Source organism: Saccopteryx leptura, chromosome 7 (assembly GCF_036850995.1).
Source record: "Saccopteryx leptura isolate mSacLep1 chromosome 7, mSacLep1_pri_phased_curated, whole genome shotgun sequence".
Taxonomy (NCBI): domain Eukaryota; kingdom Metazoa; phylum Chordata; class Mammalia; order Chiroptera; family Emballonuridae; genus Saccopteryx; species Saccopteryx leptura.
In genome coordinates, this window is record NC_089509.1 from 83295778 (window position 1) to 83320114 (window position 24337).

General features: G+C 43.4%; 1 protein-coding gene across 14 annotated transcripts in view; it reads right to left on the bottom strand.

Annotated features, from left to right (window-relative positions):
• Positions 1-24337, bottom strand: part of ANKRD44 (ankyrin repeat domain 44) — a 345918-nt gene that overhangs the window by 213738 nt on the left and 107843 nt on the right. The gene's annotated exons all lie outside the window — the stretch shown is intronic.

The following is a 24337-nucleotide window of genomic DNA, read 5'->3' on the forward strand; positions in this document are numbered from 1 at the left end:
AGGTTTTAATAGTGTTCCTTGTTAATTGGTGGACCAACATAAGTATTGCCAGTGGGATATAGTAAGATTCCTTGAGCAAACACTATTCAAAAAATATTAAATTGCAGATAAATATTTCAATATGCCAGGAACTTGTCCAGTTTTCTCTTCTGCCATAAAAGTTTCCAGCAACTGAACAGATTTTTTTTCCCCCAAAAAATATTCTCTCAATTCTACCTTCCTGCCAAGGTGCATGATTCAAAGATATGTTCTCAATTTGCCAACAATTCAGTTGCAGGAAAGAAATCTTGAAAAGAATGCAAGTTTTTTTACTAGTGCAGCGTCAGCTGGTTGCTCTGCCCAAACAAAGAGAGCCTTCCACATGCTTGCTGACTACCTAGTAACCAAGGCTCGGGCTCATCTGCCCTGTGGCCAGGACTACATCTCACATAAAACACAGAGTATGACTCAAACTCAGGATTTCAGCAAAGATGCTGAATCTTGTTCAGCTGCTTCATAATTCTCTATCTGCTGTGCTCCTGGCCAAATGCTTGCATGCACTTTTCTGCCTTTCTGAACCCTAAGAGGAAACAAATTACAAACCCCAATAACCATAGGATGACAAGCAGAGGCAGAGTCCAACAAGAGTTTAGTGTTAAATCAACAGTAATCAATCAACAGTTGAGAAGTTAAGATGCTGAGGAACAAGCCCAGCCCAGCAGTCAACACACTGCTGACCCGTCACTTTAAGGAAACACAGCTAGGTAAGAAAAGCCTCTCATCATTCATAAGTATAAGGAATGTGTACAGACATTTCTATTGCATTCAGTCCTCACACTTCTCAAGAAAGACAAGGGTTACAAGCCATGGCTGGAATGTTCCCAAGGAGAGCCACCCTGACAAAGCCGCCAGACAAGGACACCAGCACAGTCCTTCAGAAGGGAGTGGTGTAGAGAGAGCTTCCCAAACACTTCTTGGCACAGTCCTTGAGGCTGGTTTGAAGGGTATCATCAATGCAAAGAGGTCGGTGAGCACACTTGTCCAACACCTCTGGGCCCAGCTCTGTGAAAGCTGCTTTGGAAAGTACTGTCAATGCATAGAATTTCCAGCACCCACTAGTAGACACTGAGCTATTGTAACTCTTCCAATTTTGCAGTCACATATATACATAGATATACCCATAAGTACATGCCTACATTTGCACGGGCATCTACAATCACGTGTGTACACACAGAGGCATATGTTGATTCACATACAAATTCCTCATACTCTCTGCAGAATAGAAAAGTCCCTGTTCCCCAAAGTCTTGCTAGATGGACATCTCTAGCCCCAGCGAGGCCATGTGGCCACTGTGACATCATTGTCTTCACAATTGTGAATCCAAGCATCATGGGATTCCAAATTAGAACTATGAGACACATGTTTCGTTTGAAACAGAAGCTCTGTGTTTGCATGGATGTATATAATTCTTAAACTAAATTACTATGACTCATGAGCAAATTAGTATTTTTTAAAAAAACATTATGGGTATTTCCTTTTCTCCACACTCCCAAATAAAACATGTCCAGAAAGCACTTTGGCATTCCCTTTTGTTGGGATTTTTATCAATCCTGCTGTTTTATTTTTCCCTAAGTACGAACACTTACTCTGAGAATAAATATTTGGAAGAAGATATATCTAACTATTGTCTCAAGTACATGATTTTAAGAAAGCAGAACTATTTTAATTACAATATTCTTGCTTACAAGTACAAAGTACTTATACTGTATTAATCACTAATTGGCAACAACTGCATCTTTTGAGCTTTTGCTGTGACCTTAATAAGGCTCAGAAGCAAAGTCTTACTTGAAAAGAGCAGAGCCCTAAGCCTTTTTTTTAATGTTTTTATGAGTCTTTTCTTTTTTATGTTTCCCACATGCACCACTAGCACATACAAAATAGGAGTGCTTTGTGTGCGCCAGGGTACAAAGTTGATAAATACAATCATAATAAAGGTCAAAGTTATGAAATGCGAACAGTGGCAGAAAAAGAGAAAGATTCTGATCCCATGAAAACTTTGATTATCATTCCCTACAGAAATTCAAACTCTTAAGAGAGGTATGCAGTCATTTCAGCTTCAATTACTAGAACTTTCTTAGCATGCTTAGGAGCTGTAAACTGGAGATGATGGCCGTGTGCCATGGATATTGTCACAGTCCCGCAGGTAGGTTTAGAGTTGTAAGAATACTTCCTGGGCCTACTCTACCAATGACAGAAGTGGGATTCAATATTCAGATGGGGCCTGTCCTATTTCAACATAACCAGCTACCCGCCCCTTACCGTCTTTGCCAGGGGCATTGACAGCTGTCTTCTAGAAGTGGCGGTCTGCATTGGACCCTCCTAAGATGGAGAAGTGCAGAGCAGAGAGGCCACTTGAATTTGGCAGCCATGACGAACTATGTAGCTAACCTTACTAACATTTATCAGCGAAATGTTAGTTTCTTTATGCACATCCCCTATAAGCCCACACAATGCAACATTTCTCTATTTTATCCTCAGTCTGAAAACAAATAGAGAAAACACCTGACTTCCACAAATAAGATACTAAAACCCATACTGATCCAGTCTCCTCAAATTTTGCAGTAGAGTTACAACTCCACTAGGGGGAGCAAGATGGTAATTTGTTACCTGGGAAATGAGAGTTAAAGCTCAGGTTCTGCAATTAAGAAAAGTAAGGAAGCTGGAGGATGCACTTTATTCAAGACACAAAAGAACTCTGAGAAAATTCTTAATAATAAGTAAACATGCATGTATTTACATACCAAAAGAAAAGACAAAAAAAACTTTCTTACTGATTCCTGAGGGTCCAGTTTGTTAGAAAAAAAAACTATCATTTTAAAGTATCAATTTCATCATTGCAAAACCCAATTCAATTATTTCTTCAATTCCAGTTTTTAAAAAGTGCATCCGACAGTTTAAGAGTAAAGCCCATTCTGGATTCAACGGAGAGAGCACAGCAAGCCAGTGTAGAATGTCCACTCCACCCTGCAAATAGGTCGTGGGTCCCTCCTCCAAAGTCCCCTAATGAAACCACCAATTTGATTTTTGCTAAAACTTGTATGGTGCACTTCACGTTCCCTTGGTTAGAGCTGCATGTTCTCTGCCGATCAGTTGGCTTTGGAAGATACGCAGAGTGACAGAGGCTGTCACTGAGCATCTGTATCTACGGTCAATGGTAAAAAGTCGAAGAAGATGCTCCAGCCATTTGTTTCAAATTCCTGGTGTGTTTGTGGCTTGTCTTTTTCTGATTTGATTGGGTAATTAAAGACTCCAAGTATCAAAGAAAACATCTTGTATTCAAATCAGGAGTGGGTGTTGGGAATCAATCAATAGCCAAGAGGAAAAAACTGATATTCGAAAACATCTGTCCATACTTGAGTATTCTGAGTACAGTATGTCATTAAAGTGAGCTAGGAGCATGTTATTATTAGTAGCTAATAGCTGATGCTGCAATAATCTGGCTATATGAAACCATCAACTTATATGAACATGCTGAAACACTTCATTAAGTAACAACTGGTTTTAGTATGAGGCAGTGCTTGCATTTTTACAAAAGGATAATAAAAATTTGTTCAAGTCAGTAAACTTAATGGACAAAACTTGTTAGCTCTAGTCATGTGGGTCTTGCTGTGTGATCTGCTGAAAGCATGCCATTAAGTGCTTCCTGAATGTAGATCTCTCTTTACTTGGGGAGAAGATTCACTCCATCACAGAAAGATAACGATGATCATAAAGTCAAAATCTGTTTCCCTTAAGAACTGTACAAAATATACTGAATCCTCATAAACATTTTTAATGTAAGACTACATATCTGAAAATGTCTCCTACAAACTATGCTGCAGAGCAAATGTCTGTAACATTTCCAATTATTATATTAATAACAAAAAAACATAAAACTCCAAGGATCAGTAATATACTCTCTATATATAATTATTCATTAACTCTTTAAACATTATGGAAAAAAAAACAAGTCAGAAAATGAAAAAACTAATTTTTTAATTATTTTTTTATTTTTTAGAAAGAGAGAAAGACAGAGAGAGACAAATAGGGACAGACAGACAGGAAAGGAGAAAGATGAGAAGCATCAATTCTTCACTGTGGCACCTTAGTTGTTCATTGATTGCTTTCTCATATGTTCCTTGACCAGCAGACTCCAGCTGAGCCAGTGAACCGCTTGGTCAAGCCAGCAACCTCAGGCTCAAGCCAGGAACTTTGGGGTTCAAGCCAACGACCACGGCATCATGTCTATAATCCCACGCTTAAACTGGCAACCCCGTGCTCAAGCTGGATGAGTCTGTGCTCAAGCCAGCGACCTTGGGGTTTCGAACCTGGGCCCTCTGCATCCCAGGCTGACACTCTATTCACTGTGCCACTGCCTGGTCAGGCAGAAAAACTAATTTATTATCTAACCTTTTCCAAAATGAAAATAGCACATAGGCTTTGACTGTAGTTATTTAAGGACCAAGTATCCAGTTTTCAAACATGCATATCCTTTGTTGTACCTTCTTTTCTGAGATACTCCTAGGCCAGGGGTAGTCAACCTTTTTATACCTACCGCCCACTTTTGTATCTCTGTTAGTAGTAAAATTTTCTAACCACCCACCAGTTCCACAGTAATGGTGATTTATAAAGTAGGGAAGTAACTTTACTTTACAAAATTTATAAAGCAGAGTTACAGCAAGTTAAAGCATATAATAATAATTACTTACCAAATACTTTATGTTGGATTTATGCTAAGTTTGGCAGAATAAATCTTTTTTTTTTCTTCTGAAGCTGGAAACGGGGAAAGACAGTCAGATAGACTCCCGCATGCGCCCGACCGGGATCCACCCAGCACGCCCACCAGGGGCGAGGCTCTGCCCACCAGGGGGCGATGCTCTGCCCCTCCGGGACGTTGCTCTGCCGCAACCAGAGCCACTCTAGCGCCTGGGGCAGAGGCCAAGGAGCCATCCCCAGTGCCCGGGCCATCTTTGCTCCAATGGAGCCTCGGCTGCGGGAGGGGAAGACAGAGACAGAGAGGAAGGAGGGGGTGGGAGTGAGAAGCAAATGGGCGCTTCTCCTATGTGCCCTGGCCAGGAATCGAACCCGGGTCCCCCGCACGCCAGGCCGACGCTCTACTGCTGAGCCAACCGGCCAGGGCCAGAATAAATCTTTATAAAACAACTTACTATAGTTAAATCTATCTTTTTATTTATACTTTGGTTGCTCTGCTACCGCCCACCATGAAAGCTGGAATGCCCACTAGTGGGTGGTAGGGACCAGGTTGACTACCACTGTCCTAGGCTATTTCTCTGCTCTTTAATACAGTATCATTCATTCCCATTCTCACCAGAAGATAGCTAACCCAAGGGAAAATGGAAACCAGGCACTCAGGAAAGGTTAGGTAAAAGAAAACGGTGAAACAACAGTATTGGTTAAGTTAAGCAACATTGATTTTCACAGGCCTGAGATCTTTCTCTTTTTCTTCCACAGTAGAAGATTGATACATATTTTCAGATTGATCTGAGATTAACTCCTAGCCATAGTTTCCTCATCTATAAAATGGGGTTATCATAGCTATTTTATAAGAGGTATTTAAGAAATTATGTTATATATGTAGCACCCCTTGTACAGGACCAGATGCCTAATGCACACTCAAAATAAATAGTGATTAGTGTTGACTTGGAGTTAAGAAGCTTAAAAACTTTCACAGTCAAGTGAAACCTATTATGTCCATCCATCTTACAATTGGAAAAATAAGTGATCTAGGGAGATTTTCTAAAAACTTACAGAACAAATAAATCAAGTTAGGATTATAACCCACTCAACACCTCCTGTAAAGCAGAGGGGGCCATCATACTGGGAGAGAAGCTTTTATACACAGGTGGAAAAATCAAACTGAGCCTTAGTTGGCCTTTATTATACTGGGAAAACTAAAAAATGTCACACAACCTTTCTGTACTTAGGGACCTAATTTAGAAAACCAAAATCAAAGCAACTCAAACATTACATCATTTTTCTTCGATTAATGAAAGTATGCCACACATTCATGTCCACTGGTTTAGATGTGAAATCATAATTTTACTATTGAAAGTGCTCATAAACATGTATAGTTATACTGTCCCTTTATGCTCTGCTGGTGGTCATAAAGGAGATTTAATTCCATGGTTGGTGTTGTGAAGGCATCAAAGCAAAAGTTGAGACTAGAACTCAGTGTTCTTTCTTTTTTTTAAGTGAGAGGAGGGGAGACAGACTCCTGCATGCACCCCGACCGGGATCCACCCGGCAACCCCATCTTGAGCCCATATTCAAGTCAACTGAGCTATTTTTAACACCTGAGCCCAATGCTCAGATCAATTGAGCTATCCTCAGAGCCCAAGGATGAGGCTGGAACCAATCATGCCACTGGCTATGGGAGGGAAAGATGGTGAAAAGGGGAAGAAGGAAGGGAATAGAAGCGGATGGTTACTTCTCCTGTATGTCCTGACTGGGAATGAAACCCAGGACATCCATATGCCAGGCCAACGCTCTGTCCACTGAGCCAGCTGGTCAGGGCTAGAACTTAGTTTTCTTGCTTCTTGAAGTTTAGTACTGTCTCTCATAGGTCGTGTTAATACAATGCAATGCAATGCAATGAGTATAGAGTAAGTATATTATATATAATTCATGGTCATGAATTCAGCTTCAGTTTCAATATATTTTATATAAAAAAATATTATATACCATATGACCAAGAAAAATGTCATATACACACACACACTCTCTCTATATCAGGGGTTGGGAACCTATGGCTCGCGAGCCAGATGTGACTCTTTTGATGGCTGCATCTGGCTAGCAGACAAATCTTTAATAAAAAAATGTTAAAAATATAAAACATTCTCATGTATTACAGTCCATTCATTTCCTACCACTCATGTTCATGGTTGTGGATGGCTGGAGCCAATCACAGCTGTCTTCAGGGACAACACCAAATTTTTATTGGATAATGCATAACGTACACGGGTCATTGTATGGCTCTCATGGAATTACATTTTAAAATATGTGGCGTTCATGGCTCTCTCAGCCAAAAAAGTTCCCAACCCCTGCTCTATAGATATGCCACATAGTGACTATATATCCATACATATTTCTAGATATTGTTAGTCTGAACAAAATAACTAACAATAAAACAATCTTGCCACAAGTTAAGAAACAAACAGCTACAATCAATCTTTCAAAGTAGGGGAGCTCAGTGTGGGTTTGAGTTACCAGAAAGATGAAGAAGGTAGGTGTTAAAATGAATTTTGAAGAATAGAACTGGAATAAATCCTTCCCATTGGAGAACAGTAAATGAAGAGGTTAGAAAAGTAAGTAACTGAGCCCTGGCCAGTTGGCTCAGTGGTAGAGCATCAGCCTGGTGTGCAGAAGTCCCAGGTTCGATTCCCGGACAGGGCACACAGGAGAAGCGCCCATCTGCTTCTCCACCCCTCCCCCTCTCCTTCCTCTCTGTCTCTCTCTCCCCCTCCTGCAGCGAGGCTCCATTGGAGCCAAGATGGCCCCAGCGCTGGGGATGGTTCCTTGGCCTATGCCCCAGGCGCTGGAGTGGCTCTGGTCACGACAGAGCAACACCCCGGAGGGGCAGAGCATCGCCCCCTGGTGGGCGTGCCGGGTGGATCCCGGTCGGGTGCATGCGGGAGTCTGTCTGTGTCTCCCCATTTCCAGCTTCAGAAAAATACAAAAAAAAAAAAGAAAAGTAAATAACAGAGAGGGGAACACTAAGCCAGGAGAAGGAATTTTAACTTCATCATGTGGACAAAAAGGAACTGATGTCTTGAGCAAGAGTTTATGCAAACATTTAAGCCGTCCACAGTGCACAGTGAACATCTGAAGGAGTTGAAAACGGAGGTAGAGAACCCATAGAGTAGAAGAGCATTGCCATAATACAAGGCATCACAGGAAAGAACTTTCTAATCTTCCTTTATCTCTAGCTCCCCGATCTCTACTTACAAGGATACATGTAGTGGAAACAAAAGATACTGTTTGCAGTTCTTTGATGCTGCTCTATTCCTGGATGCAAGTTTGGCTCAGCATCTTGGCCACTTTCCTCTACTCTTTATTTCGAGTCCAAATCTCCTGCCCCTGAGACACTAATGTTTCCAGGTGAAATCGAGGTTACTTCCTTTCGTTTCTGGAACACTTCCATTTTTCCCCTAAAGAACCTCTGCGGAAGTGAGCTCTGTTTTGTCAGACTTGTCACTTGATCACTGAATTTAAACCAAAGCATTTCAAAAATAAGTCACATCCATAAAGAGAAAAGCAAAGCAAAACAAGGCAGACATACGTTGCCAAATGCCATATTTTTTGACTGGGCTCTGCTGCCAACTCTCCACATCTTTTTTTCACTCTGTTGAGTTTCAAATGGTTTGCGATAAAATCTGAACTTTAGCTAAGTTAATTAAATACCATTCAGGAGTTAACTTTTAAAGAAAGTTAATTTAAGTAAAAGCACAATGGATCCAAGAGGTAAATTCCTACCAAATATTTAAATCTGTGTAATTTTAGTAAAACAAAAACAACAACAATATACTTCTACAAATTTCCTGTTTTGAAAAACTGTTTTAGAGGTTTTATTTCCTATCTTAGTTTTGCTTACATTCTTTGTATAACTGTATCTTACAGCGTATTGAATTCATGTGGTTTAAAATATGAAAGGTGACTTAATAATGTTAATCAGTATAAGTCATTCTAGTAATCTTGGTGGGGAAAAGAACATACACATCCAAAAGATGATTTTCAGGATAGTAAATGTATTCAGAGTTTTGTTTTTTTTTTCTGTTCAGATACAGTAAGTGGTTCTCAGTTTTAGGATATATTGTATTGTACAAACACAAGTTTTTATTAATGGTGATATGTGCATCCCTTATCTTAATCAGGACGAAAATAAAATAGTAGTATTCCTAAAGACAGTGATGCAGTGGATAGAGTGTCAGCCCGGGATGCTGAAGATCCAGGTTCGAAACCTCAAGGTCACTGGCTTGAGCACAGGCTCATCTGGCTTGAGTCTCACCAGCTAGGCAGGGGTCTCAAATTCGCGGTCGTGCGGCCTGCCCACCAATTTTGTGCGGCCCGCAGACTAATCAAACTTCATGGATTAATCTGCGGGCCGCACAAAATTGGTGGGCGGGCCGCATGAGGCCCGCGGGCCGCAAGTTTGAGACCCCTGAGCTAGAGTGTGGGGTCATTGGCTTGAGCATGGGATCATACACATGACCCCATGGTTGCTGGCTTGAACACAAAGGTCACTGGCTTAAACCCAAAGTTGCTGGCTTGAGCAAAGGGTCACTGGCTCAGGTGGAGCCCCTAGTCAAGGCACATATGAGAAAGCAATAAACAACTAAGAAGAAAAATTGGTGCTTCTCATCTCTCTCCCTTCCTGTCTGTCCCTCTCGTGCACGCTAAAAAAAAAAAAAATCTTTTAATTAAAAAAAAATAAGTATAGTAGAAAATGACCTATAACTACAGTAATATTCTCTATTCTCTTGTAGTTAACAGTAATTATAATTTTTGAGAATCCTAAATATTGGAAGCTAAATAAAGCAATTCCAGTGTCCTTTAAAAACAACAACAAAATCAGTGTGCAGAAATAAAAGGCATGCATCAGGAAGGTGGCAGTCTCATGCTCTAGAGTCGTCCCTCGCCATATCGCAGTTCACGTTTTGCGGTCTCACTGTATCACAGATTTTTAAATTCTATATATCTAATTTTGTATCGCAGATTTTTCGCTATATCACAGGATTTTGTGGCATTTCGGTATTTTTATATATTTATTATTTTAATTATTTTGTGGTAAAATAAGCAAAATAAGTGTGTGGAAGGTTAATAACAGTGTGGGAAAGTTTTATAAGAGTGTGAGGAGGGTTTATAAAGCCTTAAAATATATATAAATAGCCTGACCAGGCAGTGGCACAGTGGATAGAGCGTCAGACTGGGATGCAGAGGACCCAGGTTCGAGATCCCAAGGTCGCCAGCTTGAGCACAGGCTCATCTGGTTTGAGCAAAAAGCTCACCAGCTTGGACCCAAGGTCGCTGGCTCGAGCAAGGGGTTACTCGGTCTGCTGAAGGCTTGCAGTCAAGGCACATATGAGAAAGCAATCAATGAACAACTAAGGTGTCGTAACGAAAAACTGATGATTGATGCTTCTCATCTCTCTCCGTTCCTGTCTGTCTGTCTGTATCTATCCCTTTCTCTGACTCTCTCTCTCTGTCCCTGTAAAAAAAAAAGGAAAAAATATATATATATAATAAATATAAGTTTGCTACTTCACAGATTTTCGCCTATCGCGAGGGGGGGTTCTGGAATCTAACCCCCACAATAAGTGAGGAACCACTGTATTTCAAGAGGATGGACTGGCTACGTATGAGATATATGGATTCACTCAATCATGTTAAGGCATTCATGAGTTAGGCAAACTCCAGATTGGGTGTGTCTGAAATCTGTTGGAACCTGAATTCTTTCAAAACATCAGAAAGCCACTTTTTGCCCAAGTCTTTCCAAAGACAGTGATCGTCTTCTTTTAAACCTCCTCCTTCCTTTCTGTATTTTTTTTTTTTAAACTCCATCTGTATATTCCTTGGAAAAGTAGAGAGCAGATCAACTCTCACCACCTCTATGGCGAGCCAGGTGAGGGAGTAGGGAAATGCGCAAAACTGAGTCATCTGCCTGGCTCTGGCTGGTCAAACCTCTCTGCAGTCTAGGGTGGTGGTGGGTTGACCAGGACCTCGATTAGTCTCCCTGCCTGAGAGACCCAGAAGGTGCCCCGCCACCCACAAAACCAACAAAGTCACAGGAAAGCAAATATATCCGGGATCCTCTTGGTGTAATCTTCCAGGAAGAATCTTCTCAGTGTCCCCACCCAATGTCATGGCAAGGGCGACCAGTGACAGATGTCAAAAGGAAACACGATAAGGCAGCAGGAAAAGAGGAGCCCAAGAGACTGAAAAACATTAGATGATAGAAGATGGAAAATATGCAAAATAGTAGAATATCACTTCGTATTTCCTTGCAGAGACACCAACTCAGTTCAATTTTTTTTTTCTCTGCCAGCAATCCCCTCCCAACAAGAGATGAAAAATGTTTTTAAAAAATTAATCTGGTAGACTTCAGATAACCTTATTTAATACAAGCCAACAAAGACAGAGTAAATGTAAGAAATGTACGAAGCATAAGAAATTCAGACACTGAGGCGCTGCAGGTGGCTGCTCCCTGACAGAGGCACTGGGTATAAGAGGAAGTCTGAGCATACACAACCTGAGTACACGGTAAATACCACCGGAGCAGTACATGGAGAAGGAAGGGAAATCACATGTGCCCTCCTGAAAGCAGCCGCCTTTGATGTGAATACTGAAGAGTGGAGAGAATTTAGGAAGGTAGAGACGGACGGAATGGGAAGGGGATGCTCCTACCTCAGAAGAATATGAGCAGGGGTTGGAAAGACTCAACGTGCACAGGGAACAATTCCACTGGGCTGGAGCATGAGAGAAGCACAGTAAAGCTGAGAAGTAGCCAGGGATCATGTGATAGAAGGCTTTGAATGCCATGCTAAGAAATTTGGACTCTCTTCTACAGAACTTGGGAGCCATGCAAGGTTTTTGAGCAGGGGAGTGACTCAAGAGTAGCGCTTTAGAATGATCACTCTAGAAACGGATGACTGTGTGATGAACCGGAAGAAAAGACCAGAGCGATACAAGTTAGGAGGTTGTAGTAACAATCTGGGCGAGAAGTGGTCCTGGGGATCGAGTGTCCTACAGTTTTGAGGAAGCACATTCCTCTAGTGGCCAAGACGTGGATCTAAAAGGTAAATCTAATCACTATTATGCAACAAGAGCTAGCCCACTCAGGCATGCTGCCTACATCGGAGACTCTCACCAACTTCCTCTGTGGGATGCATGGCCCTCTGGAGCAGAGCCACCCGGGCCACCGGCCATCGGCGGAGGAGCACCGGAAGTTCTGCAGTGTTTGCTGTTTTTACTTTTCCACTTAAGCAAGGCTTTTCAGTTGCACTCTGTTCTGTGCAGCTCTGGGACAGGAAGTGAGTAGGGCTCTGAAGCCAACTAGCATCCTGCATCGGTACAACCTGCTACTTCTCTACCCACGCTGCCACAGAAACCGGGGTGCAGAGGCTTTCGGTTTGGGTGCCACCTTCACGGTTTAGGGTTTGATAAAAAGAAAACTTATCTTCATGTCACGAGCTGAAACAAACAAAGAAAAAACACTAACCCAAGTATAATGTTATCTTTATTTCCTAACTCTAAAATTAAATCAAAGGGCTAACTCATTTTTTAAAAATCACACAAATGTTTGAACGCTCAAAAGTATTACAGGAAAGGAACTCTCTAATGCGTGAAGACCTCTATGTGTTTTCTCTTTTCTCTTGCTGGTTTTTCATTTTTCCCCAGTTACAACAAAACAGAGACAAGGCTAAGAAAAAACTTTATACCCTTTCCCACCACTGTTAACTGGCTAATGTGTATCCTTCTACATCTTTCCCCATGTTCTTGCTGATCTACAGAAATATAAATACAGGTCCAGGAAGTGACACTCTTATCACCAGAGTAGGATTTCACTATTTTCCTTTCTTCTCATTTGCAAGAACAATAAGAATAATATTGAGGACATCCCCCAGTTCAGTAGCTATAGGATTAACTCATTTCTCTTAATAGCTATATAATGCTCCATAATATGAAAACATCACAATTTACTGAATTATTTTCCTTTGAATGAGTATTCAGGCTGTTTCTAGTTTGTGCTGAAAAAAATAAGCCTCCCCTGTTATCTACTGGCCAGAGCATTTCACAGAAAGTGCTACTGGAGCTGAAAGCATTTTCTGAGTACCTACTACATGCTATTTTTATGAAATATACAAAAGAAATGTGTGACATAGTCCCTTCCTCAGAGACAGCCAAATATAGCTGGGAAATTAGCCTAACCCACACAAAACAATTAAACTGTGAGAAAGGACTGAACCATGTTCTACAGACTTTACACAAATGGGTGCCAAGTTTTCCTTTGACACAATGACAGACTGGACGGATAGCAGCTCAGAGGTCCTTTTAGCCCTAACATTTTAAGGGGCTTTCTTGTCTGATTCAGAAAAGGGGGAAGCAAGAGGGGCAGGATTTGAACAAGGCCTGGGAATAGATTAGATCGAAAGGTGGGGGCGGGGAGGATTCTACTTTGGAGTGACGAATGAGCCAGGGCACAGGAGTGACTTTAGACACGTACATGCTCAGGAGCAACAATAAGCAGCCGCTTCTCCAAGTCATTGCATTTCTAACAGAGCCTCTCATATTCTCCCACCCCTCCCCAGCCTCTGCTAAAGACATAAAAGAATCCTAAGCTTAGCTACCGCAGACATGATAGTAACACTGATTTTAAAATGCACTGCTTTCAAAAAGTCACGGGAATGTCACATACAGCACAGAGAATATAGGCAATAATATCATAATGACTTTGTAGAGTGACGGATGGTAATTAGACTTATTATGGTGATCACTTTGTAAGGAATATCAATGTTGAATCACTATGCTGCAACCCGACCTGTGGTGACACAGTGGATAAAGTGTCGACCTGGAATGCTGAGGTTGCTAGTTCAAATCCCTGAGCTTGCCTGGTCAAGGCACATATAGGAAGCAATTACTATGAGTAGATGCTTCCACTTCCTCTGCCCTCTTTCTCTCACTCCCCTTTCTCTAAAAAGCAATAAATAAAATCTAAAAAAAAAAAAAAAAAAGAATCACTATGCTGCATACCTGAACCCAATATAATGTTATACGTCAACTGCACTCTAATTAAAAAAATAATAATAAAATAAAATGCATTACTTCCAGCCAGCATAAGCTTGAAAATACTCCCTAAATCTTTTTCCTCCCTATTTCTCCCATGCCCCATACCCCCTGCCAATACACACACACCACCTTATTCTGTGCCCATTAAACAATAGCAGTCTTTTAAACTGTTCCTGTCCATCTGGAAAATTACATGAATAGCATGGAAAAAGTAATAATGCAGTTTATTTTATATATATATATATTTTGTATTTTTCTGAGGTTGGAAAAGGGGAGGCAGTCAGACAGACTCCCGCATGCGCCCAACTGGGATCCACCCAGCACGCCCACCAGGGGGCGATGCTCTGCCCATCTGGGGCGTCGCTCTGTTGCAACCAGAGCCATTGTAGCACCTGAGGCAGAAGCCATATAGCCATCCTCAGCGCCCAGGCCAACTTTGCTCCAATGGAGCCTTGGCTGCGGGAAGGGTAGAGAGAGACAAAGAGGAAGGAGAGGGAAGGGTGGAGAAGCAGATGGGCGCTTCTCCTGTGTGCCCTGGCCGGGAATCGAACCCGGGACTCCTGCATGCCAGGCCGACACTCTACCACTGAGCCAACCGGCCAGGGCCAATAATGCAGTTTAAATTATTGTAATTTTTAAAAGGGGGGAAAAAAACACCTGAGTTGAGAATCAAAAACTCTTAAAAAGGTTGGTATTTGTAAATTAGCCATTATAGTCAGTCTTTCACTCTGTTACAATGCTGTGTTTGCAATTTACTAAGTCCATTTAAATATAAAATATATTTAGTAATTTGTCTTAAACTTTATCATATTGGTGCATAAGATTTGAGAGCTCAGTGTGTATGCCAAATGCAGATTATGTCTTGATACTGAATACAAATGACTCTATGAGAAAGCTCTGAAAATGAATTAGGCCTAAGTAAACTAACGTGCCTTTATCTCAAAAATGTGCGATTTAAAAGGTTGCATGTAATTCTTAACTGAAGTGGCGCCACAGGGAAGTCTGTGATTCTCACTTTTATTTTTCATTACCCTTCCCAATCTAAAATTAGATTTCAACATACTTTTTAAACTTTAGGAATACAAGATTTACTTGGAGAATGTGAACTTGAATGCCAAGTTGAAAGATATAATCTTGACAGTCATTTTGCAGAAAATAAACAAAGCCTAATTTGCTGTGTGTTCCTATTTAGCAGTGGGGGATGGGTAGCCCTTGACCTCCAGTGCACCAGCCTAATCGCAAAGGCAACTAAGGTGTGAGACAGGGTGTTAGCGAGGCAGCTGGGGTCCTGAGGTCTCTCCCCCAGCCCACTGACCATAACTGAGAGGGCTCCTTCCTCAGTGGCTCCACACCCCCTCTCCTCACCAACCTGTCCATGAATCAGCTCTACATGGTCTGGAGACCTCATCAGTATCTTTGCAAGTTAAATCTAGATTTGAGAATCTACACTATACGCCTAACATCAAAAGCCTTAGCAACTGTTATCCAGTCAATATAACAGCATTCCAGGGGTCTAAACTGCACAATATGACCATGGCTCCTTAGAGATCATGGTCCTGTTGTCCCAACTCAGGGGACTTTTGGCTGCCCTTCCTCCTCCCAGGGACAGAGCTGGGCGTGGCCAAAAGCTAAGGTCCCGTGTGACAGCAAAGGCCTGCCCAGACGTGTGGCAGCCTGCTCTCTCTCTAGAGCACTCCACGTACATTCGGCGTGTGTGACTACATTTCCCCTCTTGAATCATGGCCAATAAAAATGTCAAAACAAGGGCACTGAGGGGAGTGGAAAGAAATGATCTGGGGAGCCAGGAGACCTAGGTTTGCTCTAGCCTTGGTGAGTAGGCGTTCAACAAGTCACAAAGCTAGCAGAAACCTGTTTCCTCACCAGAAAAGATAGGTTCAAAACAAGCAGCTCCCCAAGAACAAGAAGGCGAAGATCAGATTTCATGTGGACAAGACCCACTGAGGGGTCCAGGGGATGCCAAGCTCGCTCTGTGAGAACAGCAGGGCCAGCAAGCATGTTGCCCACAGCTAGAGAAAGAGAAGGACCAACCTGCTCAGAACTGGTCAGAGTATGGGGACAGTCAATGATGCCCTTTTTTCTCTTCCTTTGGAAGACCTACATGGCTGCAGAGGAAACTGGGCTAATGGTTCATGGCTGCATTGCATATCAGACTCTCCCAGGAAACCGGGTCCCCTCCAATGAACCTAGTGCAATAAGTCGGAGATAGAAATCCTAGCACAGGTGCTTGAAAAGGTTTCCCAAGTAGCTTATCTGTACTCCTCAAACTTGCAGTGCTAAATATGATCCTTCATATAAAAACCTTCGAAATATTATACTTTTCACCCACACAACGCCACTGCAAGGAAGCTATTCTACAGAATTAACTAGACATTCAGACAATTTTTATAGAGAGATATTCATAACAATAATATTCATGATACGTCAGCCTGGCGTGCGGGGGACCCGGGTTCAATTCCCGGCCAGGGCACATAGGAGAAGCGCCCATCTGCTTCTCCACCCCTCCCCCTCTCCTTCCTCTCTGTCTCTCTCTTCCCCTCCCGCAGCCAAGGCTCCAAGGCTCCATCAGAGTAAAGATGGCCCGGGCGCTGGGGATGGCTCCTTGGCCTCTGCCCCAGGTGCTAGAGTGGCTCTGTTTGTGGCAGAGCGACGCCCCGGAGGGGCAGAGCATCACCCCCTGGTGGGCAGAGCGTCACCCCTGGTGGGCATGCTGGGTGGATCCCGGTCGGGCGCATGCGGGAGTCTGTCTGACTGTCTCTCCCCGTTTCCAGCTTCAGAAAAATAAAAAAAAATAATAATAATAATAATAATATTCATGATAGCAAAACTTAGAAAGTAACCAAAGTCAAAGCTGGGGAAACTATTGAATATTATAATATATAAATCCCAGTAAGATATACAAATAGCCAACAGGCACATGAAAAGATGCTCAAAAATATCAATCATTAGAGAAACACAAAGCAAAACCACAATAAAGTACCACTTCAGACAGTCTAGGACAGCTAACACAAAAAAAAAAATGTGTTGGTGAGAATGTAAAGAAATTGGAATATTGCTCACAGGAGTATAAAATAGTACAACTACTATGGAAAACAGTTTGTAGTTCCTCAATAAGTGAAACACTCCTAGGTACATACTCAAAAGAATTAAAAATGGATGTTCAAACAAAAACTTGTACACAAATGTTCGTAGCAGCACTATTATTCCAACAGCCAAAGGTAGAAACAACCTAAATGTCCATCAACTGATGAATAGGAAATAAAATGTGGCACGGCCATACACTGGAGTATTATTCAGCCATGAAAAGGAATAACATATAGTGATAGATGCTACAACACAGATGAACCCCTGAAAACATGCTAAGTGAAAGAAGCCACAGAATTTACAAAAAGGCCACATGTATGATTCCACTTATATGAATATCCAGATTAAGTAAACTTATTGAGACAGTAAACAGATAAAGGTTCCCAGGGATTTGGAGGAGAAGAGTATAGGAAGTGACTGCTTCATGGACATGGGGCTCACAAAATGTCTGGACCTAGACTGTGGTGCTGGCTGCACAACGCTGTAAATACACTGTCACTGAACTTTAAAATGATTTAAAAAGTTTAAAATTCATGTTATATATATTTTACCATAATAAAGTTATAATACAAAAAAAAACAGAATAGTTATTAAAATTGATCTTTCAAAGGAGATGTGAAAAGTATAGAAAAAGCAGTCTATGAAACTTCTGACAGTGTGATCCCAGTTTCATAGTATGCAAATATGCACAGAAAAACAAGGATTAGACAGAAATTCATAAAAATGTTAAACAGGGTTATTGACAGATACATTTGTTACATTGTTCTGTAATTTCTCAAATTTTATAAAATATTTTTATTGTTAAATATTTTTTATAATCATATATATAAATTTTTTTAAAATTTAGCGAGAGGATGGGGAGGCAGAGACAGACTTCTGCATGTACCCACTGGGATCCACCCGGCAAGCCCACTAAGGGGCGATGCTCTGCCCCTCTGGGGCCCTAGCTCAATTGCAACTGGAGCCATTTTTTGGCCCCTGAGATAGAGGCCAGGGAGCCATCCTTAGCACCAGGGGCCAACTTGCTCCAAGCGAGCCATGGCTGCAGGAGGGGAAGAGAGAGAGAGAAGAGAGAGAAAGAAGCAAAAGGGGGAGAGTTGGAGAAGCAGATGGGCACTTCTCCTGTGTGCCCTGACCGGGAATCGAACCCGGGACATCCACATGCTGGGCCAATGCTCTACCACTGAGCCAATGGGACAGTTCAGGGTGGCTGGAGTATGGCCTGCAAGGAGAAGAGTGGCCGGATGGTTGGACATGGGCTGGCAAGGTGGACTAAAGGACTGCCATTTATCGTCAGGGAAACAGGAAGCAGTTGGAGCTTCACACAAGGAAGTGATGTACTCAGAATCACATGTTACAAAGATCACACTGGCTATAGTGTGGAAATGGATTGGCAGGGCAGGATCAACTGAAGGTAGGGAGGCCACGTGGAAGGCTGGGACAGCAATTTCAGCTAATCAGGTGAGGGTCACCCACATGACAGTGGTGGTGGGGCAGATGCTGTGAAGCATTCGAGATGATGCTCCTTTCCCCCCTCTCCCCTCTCCCTTCCAATCAATAGTACTACAAAGTCCTGGCTATGCACTCGCCCCTCTACGAAGACTAGGCGCACAAGTGTGGGCAAAAGCAAGCACAGTCCTTGCTGTCATGGAGATCGCCCTCTGCCAGGCAATGGATGTTTTTGGAAGTACTTTCAAAGTCTTGAATGAGCCTGACCTGTGGTGGTGCAGTGGGTAAAGCATCCACCTAGAATGCTGAGGTTGCCATTTCAAAACCCCAGGCTTGCCTGGTCAAGGAACGTATGAGAAATAACTAGGAGTTGATGCTTCCCACTCCTCCTCCCACTTCTCTTTCTCTCTCTCTCCTCTCTCTAAAATGAATAAATAAAATCTTTAAAATATATATAAATAACAAAATACATATGGAATGATAATAAAATTACATATTTTTAAAAAATATTAAGAAATAATATAATATATATAAATAATAAATTTTTTTGATATATTGAATGCTATCTAAAAATGAAAGACCATTAAGCATTCGAGCCCTGCCATATAAACCGATAAAAGCATATCCTAATAAGGCCAGGACTCCTCCGCATTATATTCCTAATATTCCTATGTGAGAATGTAAATCAGACCTGTGCTACATGTATTTCATTAATGGGAAGGAAGACGATTTTACCTACATTTTAATTCATCATTTCTCAAACAGAAATGATTGATTTAAAGAACGGGGATGGATATTTAATTAATAAATTAGAAGAATTATTAAAAACTTAGTAAATGTGGCCCCACACTAAATTAACTGAAAACTCTGCTTGGTGTATTCAGGACAGTTCTAGGTGTGTTGGTAACAAGTCTGCATTACCAAATACTGACCACAGAATAAGCAACCAGAGAATCACAGCTCTGGAGGGTGAGCAGCAGGTATCTGAATGGTCTCCCCGCTCAGGGCCTTGCAAGCGGTCTGAAGGGGCTCCCCATGCTCTGACGCACTGCCCGCAGAAGTCTGTACTCTCCATTTCTGGAATAACTCCATTCAGGTCTCAGTCCTGAGGCTGGGACAGTCTTACCAGAGCTCTTGTAGTTTCAGTCACATTCTTTTCATTCCTTTACTTGATCCCCGTGTAAGAATCCCTTAATTAAACAACTGTGCCTGTGGGTAACACATTAAGCAGCTTCTCGTTTACAGATTTTATTTTTCGTGACCTCTCAGCTGACTCCTCTGCTTTTATCATTCTAGCATCTCCATGGCCAGCAAGAAATAAAAAAGGGCCCTGGCCAGTTGGCTCAGCAGTGGAACATCAATCCAGCATGTGGGTTTGATTCCTGGTCAGGGCGCACAGAAGGGATGATGTGCTTCTCCACCACTCCCCCTTCTCTCTCTCTCCTTCTTTCTCTGTCTTCCCCTCCTATAGCCATGGCTATAGAATGGTTCAAGCAAGTTCACCCTGGGCACTGAGGATGGCTCCATGGCCTCGCCTCAGGCACTAAAATAGCTCGGTTGCCAAGCAACAGAGCAGACACCCCAGATGGACAGAGCATCACCCGGTATGCGGCTTGCCAGGCAGATCTCAGTCAGGGCACATGTGGGAGCCTGTCTGTCTGCCTCCCCACCTCTCACTTAAGAAAAAAATACATAAATTAAAAAAGACATTAGAAAATGAAATTGTTCCTTCCCCCTTCTGTCTTACACTTGACACATGGCTCTTACAATACCAACTCGGGTCATTGCCACTGAAAAGTTACAGAGAAAGACCCTCTTTAGTCTCTTGCCTTGCCATGGTACTCTTTCACTTGTATGTGATACCCCTTTCCCTGGCCCAGCAGCAAAGGGGAGCGTACAGATCAAGCTCTGCATGCCCAAAAATGGTCCAGAAAGAAGGAAAGCCTGTCCCACAGGACTGAATAATCCTAGCCTTCACATTTGGCAAATTAGAGAAAAACCAGAAATGAGGAAGAGGCATACATACCCCGGGTACTTATGAGTCAGCCTCCAAACAGGATCAGCTTATAAAAAAATGTATCAGACTCCCCTAAACATAAAATGTAAAGTCTCCCTCCTCCTTTTATAACTTTCACAGCAAGGAAGGAAAGGAGAGGAGAGGCCAAATGGTGATGGAGACTTTTGTTGCTATTACTGAGTTATGGTTTAGTAGCTTTGCATAATATTGATAAATTTATAAAAAGTATTTTGTATATTTTGTAAAATATGTATTTAGAAAGTATGTATTTTACTCTGAATTCTCCAAGAGATGCTCAAGATTTGTTCCATATTTTGGATATTTTCCTTCTAAGTAACTCCACAGAAGACTCTCAAAACCAAGTTGTGACCTAAACCCGTCCACGTGGAGAACACCGTGCAAATAAGAACCCACAGACACGCCAGCAGTGCCAGAGCCAATGGCGGTCTGAGAGCAGGGCTCAGACACTTCTCCTCTGTTCGCAGAAAAAAACTTGCCTGATGATCCACCCCACCTCTTCCCCCAGCAGGGGGTCAGTGGAGAGAATGGAAGATAAACGAAACCTCCTGAAAAAGCTGCTAGCCTGTCTACTTCCCATATCCAAAGACAAGTTCATTTCCCACTGCAAAAGCTGAGTAGGCAAAGCTAAGCCATGCCACACACCAGGTGTCTATTTTTCAAGAAGAGCTTTCCTTTCAATGCTCTCAGATGGGTTCTAACATAACCTTGGAAAAGAGTAGCCTGAAACTGCATGTGAGTGACCTGTATTCTCCGGGCTGTTGGTCTGCCTCTCTCAGCACATACTGTGATTCATCCATTCGGCTATCTGAAAAACTGGCATATTCGTATAAAGGCAAAGTGGGTACAACAGCCAATACTATTAGAGGCAGCTCCTTGCTTTGCTTTGTGCAGCTCAAGTGATTCGTGAATGCAATTCATCTCTGTGCCTATGGTTCACGTGCGCATGGACCTTCGGAGGAAAAGGCACGATAAAGTGTTCTGGGTCGTTTCTTTGAATGGACCGAACACTGATGCCACTTATAGGGATCCAAAACCCTAACCCATAACAACTCTTGATTATTCATGTCAATGGACATGAAAAATAGGATAAATATGAAATCTACAGGAAACCAAAGAAAACTTTTAGTTGCTGTCAAGCTTCAGCCCTGCTAAATCATTTACCAGAGTGAACCTCGCTGGAAAACACCTCTGATTCCCCGACTGTTCTCAAGTGGAAGAGCAAATGGAGAGAGAAATGACGGAGTGACTAGTGGCTGGAGAGCTGGAGAAAGTCATGACAAACATGTGGTCACGAGCTGCCACTTCCCGCCCGAAGCCTCTAGACATCACTAATCAAGCACCATACCCTTTTCCACCTCACATAGACACACCCTCAGAATCTTGGTCAACACTCAAGTCCTCCCGGTGACAATTTACAAATCAATAATAGCTGGCCTATTTGTCACTCTACTTTAAGAGAAACCTCAATGATCCATCAGTTACATACAAAGATTAAAATATTGATCTTTTTTTAAATTCTATTTTCCTCTAAGAATTGAGATAGTTTATGGAAATCGCCATGAAAAGCTAGGAAGGGTTAAGGGCTAAAACAGTTGCTTCTGATTTCTGTGAGCCGGCCAGATAAATATGCTGCCCCAGCACACTGCAAGCCAAGGTTGCCTTATGAATCAGAGCAAAGACCCGGGGCGAGGGTTGCCTCTGAGAGGGACTGAACGCGGGGCCGGGGCGAGCAGGTCGGGGCTGCCCGGAGACACAGACTTTGGGGCCTCACTTAGGGGAACATGGGCCAAGCACGAACCTTCTCAGAAACTGTGGGAACCCACTTCTACTACCCGAAAGCCTTCTCTTAGAAATAGCAATTCCCTTGAGTTAAAGCTGCTCCTTTAGGCTGAGATCACCTCTGAGCAAGGTAGAAGATGACTATATCATTCAGGCACATCTTACTGAGACTTCCTTTATATAAGGCGCTTGATGTGTTTGTTTGCTTCTCCTGGCTACTAAGAAAAGATTAGCAGCAGGGGGTGGGGGATATGTGTTTTTAACAGAGACAAGGAAACAATGTGATTTAGAAGAAGGGCCACCCTGCATCCAACACCGGGCTTGGGACACACACAGCACAGCAGCCGGGAGGAGAGTTTCTGAGTTGCTATGACATGCCAGGCACTTTCCAAACATCCCCTTGCTTCTTCCTCACCATTAGCAAAGAGTTAGTATTAACAACATCCTTTAACAGATCAGGAAAAGGAGGCTCGATCATGTAAATAACCCGACCCACGTTAGAAAGCCAGTGAGGGACTGAAGTCAGTCCCAATGAAGATCTGGTTCCAAAGCGTGCGGCCGCCCTTCCACTGGGCCGGCTCCCTTGGGAAGGCATCAAAGACACACTTGGCACTCTGGAAATTTTTCCTTAAGGCTGATGCCAATCTTACTCCGTGACTTCCTTCCAGAGATGGGAAAGGAAGCACATTCTCCCCTTGCCAGACAGGCCTGAAGAGGGAAGGATCAGCACACCTGTTGGAACATCTTGTCCTGGAGAGATTAGGGGGCCGGAGCCACAGACCAGAATGGCATGCGTCAGCTCCCCTCGGCTCAGATGTCATTCCTCCCTCATGGAGAGAAGCAGCTTCAAAAAAGGTCAGAAACGGACGCTGAACACGGCCTCAGGCCCAGGCAGCGGACAGTGAACGGCTGGAGGGACGAATGTCCTCCTACAGCCTTTGACAGAGCCTTTGGTGGAACAGAAAGCGTCCAGGGCAGAATCTACTCCGGTCAGTGCTGTAGCCAGCGAATCCTGTCCTGCTCCACTGGTGGGGTGCACCAGGACGACAGACACTCTCTCCTGGTACACAGACTCCACAGTGCCCCCATGTGCCAGGAGAGAGTAACAGGCCAGGCGGACCCCATGTGTGCCAGGAGAGAGTAACAGGCCAGGCGGACCTCCTGATACACAGACTCCATAGTGCACCCATGTGCCAGGAGAGAGTAACAGGCCAGGCGGACCCCATGTGTGCCAGGAGAGAGTAACAGGCCAGGCGGACCCCATGTGTGCCAGGAGAGAGTAACAGGCCAGGCGGACCCCAGGCCCGTTCTCGAAGCACCGGCTTCCCACCCTGACGCCACAGAGCCGGGCTGCAGTCACGCTCCGCGCACTCCTTAGTCCTGTGATCCTCACCGCAGTCTTCTGTGGGGCCACAGCGTCTGCCCTCTGAGCAGATCTAAGGAAGCCCAGAAGCGATGCCAGCAGCATTTGTGGAACACGGAGGCATGCAGGAGGGGTGGCGCGGAGCACAGCACCTTCAGTGAGACAGAACTATGAGGGGAGAACGGGGGCGAGGGGGACGGAGCAGCCAAGTTAGGCGGCAGCAGGCACCGTGCACTTCCCATGTCAGATAATAACTAAGGAGCAAGGATTCCAAGAGCCTAGTTTAACCTCGTCTTCCAAAGTATTTATAACAGAAGACAAGAATGAATGTATTTCCCTGGGTGTCTGCCTCAAAAATAACCTTTTGCCCTGGCCGGTTGGCTCAGCGGTAGAGCGTCGGCCTAGCGTGCGGAGGACCCGGGTTCGATTCCCGGCCAGGGCACACAGGAGAAGCGCCCATTTGCTTCTCCACCCCTCCGCCGCGCTTTCCTCTCTGTCTCTCTCTTCCCCTTCCGCAGCCAAGGCTCCATTGGAGCAAAGATGGCCCGGGCGCTGGGGATGGCTCTGTGGCCTCTGCCTCAGGCGCTAGAGTGGCTCTGGTCGCAACATGGCGACGCCCAGGATGGGCAGAGCATCGCCCCCTGGTGGGCAGAGCGTCGCCCCATGGTGGGCGTGCCGGGTGGATCCCGGTCGGGCGCATGCGGGAGTCTGTCTGACTGTCTCTCCCTGTTTCCAGCTTCAGAAAAATGAAAAAAATAAAAAAAATAAAAAAAAAAAAATAACCT